Raw genomic sequence first — 12,278 nt, forward strand, 5'->3', positions numbered from 1 at the left:
TAGCTCCGTTATGTCATTTATGACTTGTGTGCAAAATTTGAGGTCAATCGGATTTGAATTGATAGGTTTCGGTATATAATATAGGAGTTGGAAATCTTAAGTGTCATTAATCTTGAATTGGGGCATGATTCGTGGTTTTAGCATTGTTAGGTATGATTTGAGGGTTCGACTAAGTTCGTATGATATTTTAGGACTTGTTGGTATAATTGATCGAGGTCCCGAGGGGTTCGGGTGAGTTTCAGACGACTAACGGATCACTTTTGGACTTTGGAACACTGCTCATAACTGCTGGTATTTTCTTCTGGTATCCTTATATGCGATCGCGTAAGTTGGTCTGCGATCGCGTAGAGTAAGTTAGGCATAGGTGGATTTGTTCTACGCGATCGCGTGAATGGGGTTGCGATCGCGTAGGGTTAATTTGGGCACCTGGGAATTTGTTCACTGCGATCACGTAGGATTGGCCAGTGTGTGTATCGCGATCGCGTGTCATTGTTTGCGATCGTGTAGGGGAAATTTGAGAGAAAGCTGGGCCACGCGTTGTGCTATGCGATCGCTTGAAGAGGGATGCGATTGCGTAGAGTCGGAACCTTGTGCATCGCGATCGCGTGGGACTTGATGCGATCGCGTAGGGTTAATATTTGGGCAGAAAAATTTGTGCTATGCAATCGCGTGAGGAAGTTCGCGATCGCATAGAAGAAATCACTGGGCAGAGAGTTTAAGTTCGGAGATTTAGAGCTCGGATTCAGGCGATTTTTGGGAGATTTTCAGAGAAAATAACGGGGTAAGTGTTCTTAACTCAATATTGGTTAAATTACCCGAATCCATAACTATTTTTATCATTTAATTGGTGAATTGAGTTGGAAAAATTTAAAAACCCTCTTGGATAGATTTGAGGGCCGAATTGTTATCGAAATTTAGTGATTTTAGTATAGGTAGACTCGTGGTTGAGCGGGTGTTCATATTTCGTAACTTTTACTGGATTCTGAGACGTGGGTCCCACGAACAAATTTTTAATTAATTTCGGAACTTTTATTGAAAATGTAGTTTTTTCTTATAGAATTGATTCCTATAATTTTTAGTGATTGTATCGAATTAGTTTTGGCTAGATTCGAGCCAGACAGAGTTGGATAATCGTGGAAAAGGCCTTCTAGTGGATTAAATTGGAGCAAGACGAGGTAAGTCTCTTATCTAATCTTGTGAGAGGGAAATTACCTCATAGGTAATTAAAGTAATAATTATTGCTAATTGTGGGGGCTACGTACACACGAGGTGACGAGAGTTCGTGCGTAACTACTATTAATGCTAAAGTCCGGGTAGTTTAGGACTCAAAGCATGAATTACTTGTGTAAATTGTATTCTTTGTTTAATTAATATTATTTGATATATAAAAATATATTGTGAATTGTTAGATAAAAATATTAAAGGATGGAAATCTCATATACTTCATTTCTGTTTAAATTAATTAATTGTTAAGAGAAATTGTTCTTCCTTGATTTTTCTTTTTAAATTAATTAATTGTTAAGAGAAATTGTTCTTCCTCCTGAATTTATCTTATAACAAATATACTCTCATTTCGGAGGTACATAAGAAAATGTCCTCCTTTCTTGTGAAGCGGGCCGAATGCCTCGGTAGGATAGATGCATCTGTGGATCGTGCCACACGTCCCTCGGCAGTGTACACGACACCCTGGATCGGGCCGTACGTCCTCGGCAGAAATTCTGCTTATTAATAATAATTACACGATACTTTAATAGTTATTTCAGTTTGCGAAGCTAATTGATAAATTGGAGAATCCTTGAAATTTAATAAATTATTATTCCTGTTTGTTAAGGAATTAATTGTTATTCCTGTAAATGAGATTAATATTTAATTAATATATTGAGAATTGTTGCATTTGAAGGAATTTGATTATTATAAATTAAATAAATTATTATAAAATTTGTAAATCATGCTGATTTAAATATTCTAGTTGTATTTCAATTATTATTATTGACCCATAGTGAGTGTCAAAGTCGGTCATCCCGTCTCTACCACTTCGAGATTAGGCTTGATACTTACTGGGTACACGATGTTTACGTACTCATACTACACTTGCTGTACTTTTTGTGCAGGACCCGAGGCAAGTACTAGTGGGGGATCTATCGTCTTACACCCACACTATCCAGGGGCATATTGGTGAGCTGCCTTTCTGAGCCGTTCTGCAGCTACTAGTGTCTCTCCTTGTATTTTTTATTTTATCTATTTATTTCAGACAATATTTGAGGTTTTGTATAATCTACTAGATACTCATACACTTGTGACACCAGGTCTTGGCACACACATTGATAGAATTTGGGTTTTATTATTTTTTTTGGTTTTAAATTTTCTCAATATATGCTTAAGTTATTAAGTTGGCTTGCCTAGCTGTAATATTGGGCGCCATCACGACCTATAGGTGAAATTGGGTCGTGACAGGAGCTGTGTAAAATTTTAATCCCAATCAAATACTTAAAATTTAAGAAATGCTTGATTTAATGATATCCGAATTTCAATAATAATGTTTACTTTACTAATACTTGAAATGCTTATGTGATACTCATTTGGAATGGAAATATATTTTCGGAACTTCAGTCTAATATAAAAAATAATTTTCTTTTTATGAAATACATTTTTTGTTCTTTCATAATTTTGTTTGAAATGCTAACGATTGACGGTTTCAATTGTAATTTTCTGTTTCTTTCAGAGTGTTTTAGAACAAAATATTTTTAGTGATATAACTTTTTGTGTACAAACTAATGCAAATATCTAAGTGATATGAAACACTTGCCATTTATACGTGGGAAAAAAGTAAAAACAAAACCTAGGTTATGATGGATAGAAAACTATATATACATGTATTTTGTGAAGGTAAAATATAAATAAAACATAATGGAAAAATTGGTAAAAACTTTTTTCATAAGAAAACAAACAAGCAAAAGTATTTTAATAGAATATTTATGTAATTTTCTTAAAAAGTTTTATTCATTGGGACGGTGTACACGCGCAACGCGCGTACCCAAAGACTAGTAGATCCAAAATCCAACAATGTGGGGAATTTTGATTTATCCATTTTGACCCATGGTTACATGGATTTTGATTTATTCAAATAAAATATATTTGTTATCCAGCCCATTTCTAAATAGATGAATTCGGCAGATACATGGATATTTTATCCATTTTGCCAGCATTAATGAGGCGGACCAATCTTTTATATATCTATCATAGTTTAAGTCCAACATACCATTTTCTATAACCTTTTCTACTAGTTTCGTTTCTTCATGGATGAAGGCTTGAAAGATAAGCTTGTACTCACGACTTATAACTAACTAGGTACCCAGTGCAGATGGGTTGGTCGGGTCGCTCATGTGGAAATAAAAGGATAATAAAATAAAACAATTGAATAACTGTAACTTCTCTTGAAGTTATCACAACTTACGTTAAAAGATACAATAAAAGAAGAAAATTCTCCTTCTCCGTCTTTCCCAAAAACACACACATACAACAGGCATTTAGTTCATGGATTATTACTTTATTTCCTAGTGAAACAAAATTCGTTTTGGGGCAACCTTTTCGGTGGTGAATTCAACAAATATCTATTACATTATAACGGTACATAACTCGTTGTTCTCGCCCCGCTATTTAATCTAACAAGAAGAAATTTAAAGTCTTTTGTGCACTTGGGACAACACTAAGAAGATGAAATAAGTGGTGGACATAAACAATATTGAAGCAAAAGGAAACTTTAGTAAGATGTGGTACTATATCATTAAACTCTAGAGCATTATTGTAATAGCAAATGGTAGCTGTGTTAACTGCCTTGCCCCAACTTCCACCCACCCATCATTGTTGGAATTTGCTACAAATGATAATAACACATTCATTCTCTTTACTACCAATAATAAAAGCCCCCATCTAATTCCTTTATTGCTTCATGTAATTGAAAGCTCTCTCCTTCTTTCTCTTATCTATTATCTATATACAGCTGGTACTTGTGGGAATTGGGTCATTTGATAATGAAGGAATTAATATCACAAAGAACTTATTGCGGATATAGCCTATTTCAATTGGTTCAACTGGATGATCGAATATGTGTGTGTGTGAAAAGCTATTGAATTTACAAAAAAGATTAGCCCGTTGCACAAAGTATTTCGGGTTCACGCAGGGTCTGAACAAAGGTCGTACCTTAAGAGGTTGTGATGTAGACAGTTTACCCTAATGTAAGCATTAGTGGTTGCTTTTATGGCTCGAACCCTTGACCTATAGATCACGAGGACAACTTTACCGTTGCTCCAAGACTCCGCTTCAAATTTCAAAAAATGTTAAATTTTGAATTTACAATTGTAAAAGTATAATATTTTTGGTGTTAAAGAACATTAAAGTTTGAACAAATCAAGTATAATTCTTAATCCACCTCTGAACAAGAAGACCCCTTTGACATCAATAATAAGCAACCACCTACATTGTAAAGACACATTTGGATTGAAATCTTGCCAAATAACCCGAGAAAGAGGCTATACTCTACAACCAACTGACTCATTATCCCTGGCGGCAAGGATTAAGAAATAGCAATGTATCAGGAAAATCGAATACATGTACATGATTTAACGACATGACGATTGGCCCGCACGCTACTCGAACTAATGGAAAGTGTCTATGAATTAGTTTCAAGAAAGCGGCCGTTCACGTCAGCGCCTCACCACTGGTACTGAATGAATGAAATGAGTGGAGATCTTCCTTCCCCCTTACTAATTAAAAAGAACTTCGTTGCCACTAGTAAATTAGACTATCTCTCCAAAAAAGAATTCGGAGCCTAAAGAGAAGAGACTTCAGTCAACGAAAAAGCTGGTAGAGCTGCCTAAAACTTAGAACCTCATAGACATACTCATTAAGCAAATGTTTATTAAAAATGACAGAAACAATCAGCATCAATAAAACCCTCACACACAACTATATATATATAATAGAATGTCTTGACTTTACTCTAGGTAAAACTAGTAGTCTAGCCTAGTGATAACAAAAAAACAATTATAGTTGTAACACTAATTATAAGGGACAAATCCCACCAAGCAGAAAAAAAACTTACCTGGAAGTAGCTCTCCCTTAAATTACAATTCAAAAAATGAAACCTACACATAACCTCTTCTTTTAGACAATCAAACAGAATAAATGCCAAAATATCTAGTAATATAATCAAACAGAATAAATGCCAAAACAGAATAATTTAGTAATTTGAAGCTGGATTTAGAGATGACATCCAAAGCAATTACAAGTTCTGGGAGTGAAAGAACAGAAACCAAAAGGCCTATGTGGTATATTGCAGTTGATAGCATAGCAACAAGGAGAAGGCACACAATAGCCCTTAGCCCCACCACAACAAGTGCAGATTGCACAAATCTTGAAGCTCCCAAGCTTCCTTCTTGTCTCATTTAACATCACCATCATCTTCTCCTCAATTACTGGTACCATCTCCGGCTCTGCCCCATATACCTACAATTAACGGTTCAAAATGTGCGTGATCATATTATATACATACATTTGAAACTTTTGCTTGCGAATTTATACATAGTTCGAACCAAAAGCAATATCGTAGTACTTGAGTAGTTGTAGAAATAATATTAAAAAAGGACAGCTCGCTGCATTAAGTTCCCGCTATGCGTGAGGTCCGGAAAGGTTCTGCATAAGGGTCTATTGCACGCAGCCTTATCATGCATTTTTGTAAGAGCCTGTTTTCACAGCTCAAACACGTGACCTCTTAGTCACATGACAACAACTTTACCAATTACGCCAAGGCTCCCTTCGTATAAGTATTATTGGAAAGCAAAAATAATAACTACAAAGTTTGCACAAGAATTGACAGAGAATAGTGAAAGAACTCACATGGGAATTGGAGGCTCCATAACTTGTAATTAACATAAAGAATATAAGGAGGAACAGAACCCCACTACTAACAGTAGCAGACATCTTTTCTTTCCTTTGTACAAACAAGAATGCCCTTTGTAATGTTTGCTAACAAAGATTTAGGGAAGAATTTTGTGGGAAAAAATGGAGTGAGAAAGCAACTGTGCTTGTGCTTTTGATCTCTATACAGAGAGGGTATTATGTATATTGGAATCAATTTCTCATTAAAAAGGTGGTTTAGAAGGAAGATGGAAGTGGGGAATGACTTAATGATGTTGAACTGTCAAGAAGTTATTAACTTTGGAAGTATTTTGAAAGTGGTTTGGGCAGTGCATAGCTAATGTATCGATGGGTTAGAATTGAATTTCTTTTGTACGCAATTTATACTATGTAAATAAAATAAAAATAAATTATATAAAGTTTAGAAGATGAAAATAGTGGAGATGAGGATGCTGAGATGGACGTGTACACATACTAGGAGAGATTTGATCAGGAATAAGGATATTCGAAATAAGGTGGGAGTGATTTCCGTGGTGGATAAGATGCGGGAAGTGGGGTTGGGCATGTAAAGAGGAGGTGCAAAGATGCACTAGTAAGGAGGTGTGAGAGGCTGCCGATGGTGGGTCTAAAGAGATAGAGGCAGGTCGAAGAAGTATTTGTGGATAGGTGACTAGGCAGGACATGACACATCTTCAACTTACCGAGAACATGACCTTGTGTGATGGCCCGATAGGTCATCTTATGTTTTAAAACCTAATTCTGTGATCCGAAGCCTTAAAAATCTTATTTTTACCCTCTTCGAGTTGCGTGCGCAGTCCAGGCGTGTTTCCGGAAAGCTTTTATGTTAAAGACTGTGAAAAATATGAAATTTTGCTTTGAAAACCATTTGAGTTGACTTTGGTCAACATTTTGAGTAAACGGACCCGGATCCGTATTTTGACGGTCCCGGTAGGTCCGTATCATAATTTGGGACCTGAGCATATGCCCGGTATCGAATTTCGAGGTCCCTAACTCGAGGTATGGAATTTTGATGAAAAATTAAAAGTTTGAAAGTTTGATTATTTTAAGAATTTACTGATATTTGATCTTGTTGATACCGGTCCGTATTTTAGTGTTGGCACCTGGTACAGGTCTACTATAATATTTATGACTTGTCTGTCGAATTTGGTGAGAAACAGAGTTGATTTGACGTGATTCGGACGTTCGGTTGTGAAAATAGAAGTTTAAAAGTTTTCTTGAAAATTCCATTTGATTTGGTGTCCGATTCGTAGTTCTAGGCATTATTTTGGTGTTTTGGTTGCGCGAGCGAGTTCGTATGATGTTTTGGGACTAGTGTGCATATTTGGTTTGGAGCTCCGAGGGCTCGAGTGAGTTTCAGATAGGCTACGGGTGTTTTAGAAACTTAGAAATTCTGGTTTTCTGCAATTTCAGGTGTCTTTTAGTTTCCTTCTTCACGTTCGCGAAGGCACTCTCGCGAACGCGATGTGTGAACTGGGTTGGGTGGCTTTTTCTCCTACGCGAACGCGAGACTACTATCGCAAACGTGGAGCATTTGGGGGGGGGGTAATTGCTCTATGCGAACGCGTAGCAATAGGTAGGCTGGGAAGGGAAATCGGGGGTGACTCTATGCGAACGCGAGCCCTGTCTCGCAAACGCGAAGGTGAGGCGGGCTATACCTTCACGAACGCATTGAGTCTCCCACGATTGTGTAACTAATTAAGATGCAGCTTTTTGCGAACGCGATGAACACTGTCGCCCAGTTATTTAAATCAGTCCCAATTACGGGATTTTTCCATTCTTTCATAAATTTCAATAACTAGAAGACCTAGAGGCGATTTTCCTAAAAGATTTTCTTCCCCAATTTGTTGGTAAGTGATTCTAACCTACTTTCTTTCAATTACCCATTACATTTCATGAGTTTTCAACCTAAAATCTAGGATTTTCATGGTGAAAATTGGGGGTTTGGGTAGAATTAGGGATTTTTGCATAATTGGAATTTAGACCTCGAATTGAGGTCGGATTTCGAAATAAATTATATAATCGGGCTCGGGGAGTGAATGGGTGAATGAATTTTATTCCGAACCTCGGGTTTTGACCAAGCGGGCCTAGGTCGATTTTGACTTTTTGGGGAAAAGTTTGGGAAATCTAAATTTATGCATTGTAATTGATTTCTTTAGCAATATTTGATATTATTGAGTCGTTTGTGGATAAATACGAGTGGTTTGGATGTGGATTCTAGAGGGAAAACGGTAATTGAGCATTGGGTGGCCTTTGGAGCGAGGTAAGTGTTATGTCTAACCTTGACTTGAGGGAATATGACTTATTTGTCTATTTGCTACATGTTTAAATGTTGGGGAACAATATATATGTGAGGTGACAAGTACTTATGCGTTGTAGTCGAGTTAAAGCATGCGAGTAGGGCTTGGTTTCTTGCAATTATAGCTTCCTTTGTTCATGTTATCCATGTTTATACTAGTATTGTTAAATTGATCGTTCTTATCATATTTATGGACCTTCTGGTGATAATTGAGTATTGATTCCGGTTGAGGTCGATATTGTGGAACCAAATGTTGAAGTAAGGCTTGTACTTGTTATTCTATCTTCGTGTTATTAATTGTTCATTGCATTATGGTAAGGGAGAGTGTTAATGCACGAAGGGTGATGCCGTGCCATATTGTGAGTGTTAATGCACGAAGGGTGATGTCGTACCATATTGTGAGTGTTAATGCACGAAGGGTGATGTCGTGCCACATTGTGAGTGTTAACGCACGAACGGTGATGACGTGTCATGTTATGAGAGTTAATGCATGAAGGGTGATGTCGTGTCATTTCTATTGATCTTATGGTGAGATTGAGAGTAAAATCATGAAGGGTGATGCCATGCAATTTTCCTTTACTGTGTTTACTGGTTCTTATTGATTCATAGTACATTGACTATTCAAGTTACCATTCTGCTGCAGTTCTCTATCTCATATTTCCCTCAGCATGTTTCCCCTTCCAATAGTACATGTTTAGCTGTTACTGTTATTTTCTTGTACATATACTGTTATCTGCATATGTTTATTATGTGGGTGTCTTGTCATAGCTTCGTCACTACTTCATCGAGGTTAGGCTCGACACTTACCAGTACATGGGGTCGATTGTACTGTTATTGTACTATGCACTTCTTGTGCAGAATTTGGTACTGGTCCTAGTTGATCGTGAGGCTTAGCAGCTTGGATTTGCTGTCAGGAGACCCAAGGTAGATCTGCTGGCGTTCGCAGACCCTGGAGTCTCTTCCTAATTTTATCATTTACTATTTCCTTACTCCAAAACAATGTATTTTTCGTTTTCAGATTCTGTTTGTAGTAAATCATAGTAGCTCGTTAGTTGTGACTCTAGATACTGGTGGTAGTAAATAAAGTTTTTATATTATTTCGCACTCGCTGTATTTCATTTTAGCTTATTTGTTGTTATTTACTGAATTAAATAAGAATTGGCTTAATAATTCTCTAACGCCGGCTTGCCTAGCAAGTGGAATGTTAGGCGCCATCACGATCCCGACGGTGGGAATTCCGGGTCGTGACATGTTAGTATCAGAGTACTAGGTTGCCTAGGTCTCACAATTCACGAGCAGGCTTAGTAGAGTTTAGGGGATCGGCACAGAGACGTCTGTGCTTATCTCTTAGAGGCTATGAAGTTTGGGAACAAATTTCACTTCTATTCTTCTATGTCGTGCGATTTTGTTCTCACAATGCTAATTGAACTCTTCTACTCTTATTCTCTCGCAGATTGCGGGAACACATACTGCATCTTTATCCAAGCAGCAGCCAGAGCCTCCAGTGGCATCTCTTACGAGGGGCAGAGGTCGAGGCCGAGGCAGGGGCAGGGCTCAGCCCAGAGCCCGAGCAGCGGCACCAGCGGTGGAGCCTCAGGTAGAGTTTGATGAGGAGGTTCCAGCCCAGGCTGTGCCTGTCGGACCAGCTCAGGTTCCGGAGGGGTACATTGCCACCCCAGTGCTTCAGGACGCTTTGGTCTGTTTGGTAGGCCTTATGGAGAGTGTGGCCTAGACTGGCGCATTTCCTATGGCACCAGCCGTCTCTCAGGCTGGGGAGGAGCCCAGAATCCTGCTACTCACACTCCGGAGCAGATCGCTCCCCAGTATCACACTCCAGTCACTCATCCAGTCAGAGTAGTTCAGCTGGTTGTTGCGGCACAGACCGGTAATGGGTCAGTTATGTCTTCTGAGACTTTGTGGAGATTGGACAGGTTTACCAAGATCTTTCCAGTTCACTTCAGTGGTGCTCCTTCAGAGGATCCCCAGGAGTATCTTGACATCTGTCATGAGGTTCTACTGAACATGGGTATAGTGGAGACCAATGGGGTCGATTTTGTTGCATTTCAGATGACTGGTTCCGCCAAGAAATGGTGGAGAGATTATTTGTTGACCAGACCAGTGGGATCGCCTACTCTTACTTGGGATCAGTTCTCTCAGCTCTTTATAGAGAAGTTTCTCCTATCATACTGATAGAGGAGCACCGTCGTCAGTTCGAGCATTTCCAGCAGGGCAGTATGACTGTTACTCAGTATGAGACCCATTTTATGGATTTGGCTCGTCATGCTCTTCTTTTGCTTTCTACCGAGAGAGAGAGAGAGAGAGGGTGAAGGGGTTTATTGACGAATTTGATCAGCCTATCAGATTGCAGATGGCTAAGGATACTGGGAGTGAGATTTCTTTTCAGGCAGCTGCCAATGTCGCCAGGCGAGTCGAGATAGTTCTTGCTCAGGGAGGTCAGGGGTCTGACAAGAGACCACGTCATTCCGGGTGGTTCAGCGGTGCCTCATCTGGAGGCAGGGGTACTTTTATTAGAGGCCATCCTCCCAGGCCATTTCATTCAGCACTCCAGGCATCCCATGGTGCCTCAGGTGGTCGTGGCTCTCATATGCCTTATTCCGACCAGCTAGCCTACAGTGCACCACCAACTCCTATTAGTGCACCTCCGCTCTAGAGTTTTCAGTAGTCACAACAGTCGAGGTCCTGGTATACTTGTGGTGATCCAAGGCACATTGCTAGATTTTTCCCTCGGGCATCGGGCAGCTCACAGCATCAGGATTCTCGTGCCATGGTTCTAGCACCAGTTGTTGCACCACCTACTCAGCCATTTAGAGGCAGAGGTCAGGCATGCAGAGGTAGAGGCCAGGCTATTAGAGGGGGAGGCCAGCCAGCTAGAGGTCGTCCTAGGGATGTAGTTTAGGGTGATGGGGCCCAGCCCCGGTGTTATGCTTTTCCAGCCATGCCTGAGGCTGAATTATCTGACGTTGCTATCACAGGTACTGTTTCAGTTTGCAGTAGAGATGCTTCAGTTCTATTTGATCCGAGTTCTACTTATTCCTACGTGTCATCCTATTTTGCTTCATATTTGGTTGTGCCTCGTGATTCTTTGAGTGCTCTTGTGTATATGTCCATACCTGTGGGAGATGCTATTGTTGTAGATCGTGTTTATCGTTTGTGTGTGGTCACCATTGGGAGTTTTGAGACTAGTGTAGATCTTCTACTACTCGATATGGTCAATTTTGATGTTATCTTGGGTATGGGTTGGCTGTCACCTTATTACGCTATATTGGATTGTCACGCCAAGACAGTGACCTTAGCCTTGCCGGGGTTGCCTCGTTTAGAGTGGAAAGGGACTCTTAGCTATTCTAGCAGCAGGGTTATCTCTTATATAAAGGCTCGACATATGGTCGAGAAGGGGTGTCTAGCTTATTTGGCTTATGTCCGCGATTCTAGTACGGAGGTTCCTTCCATGGATTCAGTACCTATTGTTCGTGAGTTTCCATAGGTGTTTCCTGCAGACCTGCCGGGGATGCCACCCGATAGGGATATTGATTTCTGTATTGATTTGGCTCCGAGGACTTAGCCCATCTCTTTTCCGCCATACCGTATGGCCCTACTAGAGTGGAAAGAGTTGAAAGAATTGAAGGAATAGTTGCAAGATTTGCTTGATAAGGGCTTCACTAGACCTAGTGTCTCGCCCTGGGGTGCACATGTGTTGTTTGTGAAGAAGAAGGCTGGATCGATGAGGATGTGCATAGATTATCGGCAGTTGAACAAAGTCACCATCAAGAACAAGTATCCATTGTCGAGGATTGATGATTTATTTGATCAGCTTCAGGGTGCCAAGGTGTTTTCGAAGATTGATTTGAGATCTGGCTACCATCAGTTAAGGATTAGGGCATCCGATGTCCCTAAGACAACTTTTCAGACTCATAATGGGCATTATGAGTTTCTAGTGATGTCCTTTGGGTTGACAAATGCCCCAACAATATTCATGGATTTGATGAACCGAGTGTTCAAGCCTTATTTGAACTCCTTTGTGATCGTG

At 39.6% G+C, this 12,278-nt stretch overlaps 1 long non-coding RNA gene across 1 annotated transcript; it reads right to left on the reverse strand.

Annotated features, from left to right (window-relative positions):
* Positions 1-4,943: 4,943 nt before the first annotated feature.
* On the reverse strand, positions 4,944-6,090 carry LOC107763926 (uncharacterized). Its single transcript, XR_001643134.2, has 2 exons — positions 5,896-6,090; positions 4,944-5,505 (listed from the first exon to the last, which is right to left on the reverse strand). It is a non-coding gene; the product is annotated as an uncharacterized LOC107763926 (long non-coding RNA).
* Positions 6,091-12,278: the final 6,188 nt, after the last annotated feature.

Source organism: Nicotiana tabacum, chromosome 4 (assembly GCF_000715075.1).
Source record: "Nicotiana tabacum cultivar K326 chromosome 4, ASM71507v2, whole genome shotgun sequence".
In the NCBI taxonomy this organism is placed as follows: Eukaryota; Viridiplantae; Streptophyta; class Magnoliopsida; order Solanales; family Solanaceae; genus Nicotiana; species Nicotiana tabacum.